The following is a 1,557-nucleotide window of genomic DNA, read 5'->3' as shown; positions in this document are numbered from 1 at the left end:
GCGAATGAAATCGACGATTTAATTGGTCATTTTTGCAAAATAAATTGAAGAAGTCGTGTGTTTTCACCTGAAGGTATCCCCGATGGCAGTATTCATAAACAAGACTGAAGGAGTCCGGTGTCACGCAGCACCCCATAAAAACGTTGATATTTTCCTGTTGAATTTCTTGCAGTACTGTAAGGTACTCAATTACCTTTGAACGCAGTAGAATATGAGATAAGCCCAATTCTTTAACGCAGACTTGAACGCCCTGGAGCAAATCAAACAAAGTGAAAGAGGCTTTAAAAGCTCTTAAGCATATGTTGCACGTATACAATGCCCATTTAAATAATAATGTCTGCAGTTAGTAAATACACATTTACTTGGGACCACCTTTGCCATTTTAGCAAAGACTTCCACTGCATTGGTGTGGAACATTAGCAATTACACAAATGATATCAGTATTGTGAGTCCTCTCATATATGGTTGCAATGGATGGCAGGGATGAATCAGTTATCATCAATTGTGGAAGTGTCGTGTTCAGCATAACACCCTTATACGCATCTTGATTGGTGTGTTAGGTACAGTAACTGCAAAATCAACTGTGAGGTAGCACACAAAGCATAGCTTGCAGGAGTGTTTGGAATGGGTCAAAGAGTCACACCAACTGGAAAGCGAAAATCAACTAGTGGAAGGCTGGAAGACCATGCACCACCTCCAATATCACATTGCATTTCGTGCAGTTACAAATCCTAATCAACTATCAAATGAACCTACGTTTTTACTCCTTTCACCAATGCTATACGGTAAGTACGCGTAAATAAAGGTGAATTTTATTAAGTCCTAAGATCCGAGTGGCTGACTGAACTACAAGCATGTCTTGCAGCTTTCGCCAAGTAAACGCATATAATGTTGCTCATCATTGAAGGTTGCATCCACTACCTATCTCACGCTCTTATGCTGTGAGCCACTCCGCACTCACATGACTATGCTTTCCTTACCTCATAATTGTGTGTTTATGTGGCGAGTGGGTGCGATAGTGGATATGTGGTGGATTGCGAAACCAGGCATCCAGTTGATGGGAATAGAACAGAAGCTACGTCTAAGGTCCATCTGCTAGATGTATTTGAAGGATGGGAGTGAAATAGTGCTTTCTTTTGAAAAGCAACGACTACAACAGTCAGTGCTAAACAATCGACGATGCTAAAGCTCTCATCTTTCTGTCATTTGATAATGTAAGACATTGTACATAGTGCTGTATACTGTAAACTGACTCATCAAAATATTTCAACTAAAGGATCAAATGTGCTAGAATACAATTATTCCATCTTCATTCCTGCTTCGCGAGAGGGAAGTATCGAGAATGAGTGTAAGAGAGCTTAAATATCGTGCGTAAAAAAATGAAAAAGAGCAGAGGACCAAGCCTCATAGAACGACTTCTACACAGTGGAATACTTATGCAGCTGAAATGCTTTTTTGGGCCTTGTACAGGCAAAGCAGATGGTTTCCAACACTATCCGATCACCTTTTAGAACCAAACATCTTCCGCCTTTAATTCATGCGACAATCTAGACGAGG

The sequence above is a fragment of the Echinococcus granulosus genome (assembly GCF_000524195.1).
Source record: "Echinococcus granulosus chromosome Unknown EG_S00077, whole genome shotgun sequence".
In the NCBI taxonomy this organism is placed as follows: Eukaryota; Metazoa; Platyhelminthes; class Cestoda; order Cyclophyllidea; family Taeniidae; genus Echinococcus; species Echinococcus granulosus.
This window is presented reverse-complemented; position numbering follows the sequence as displayed.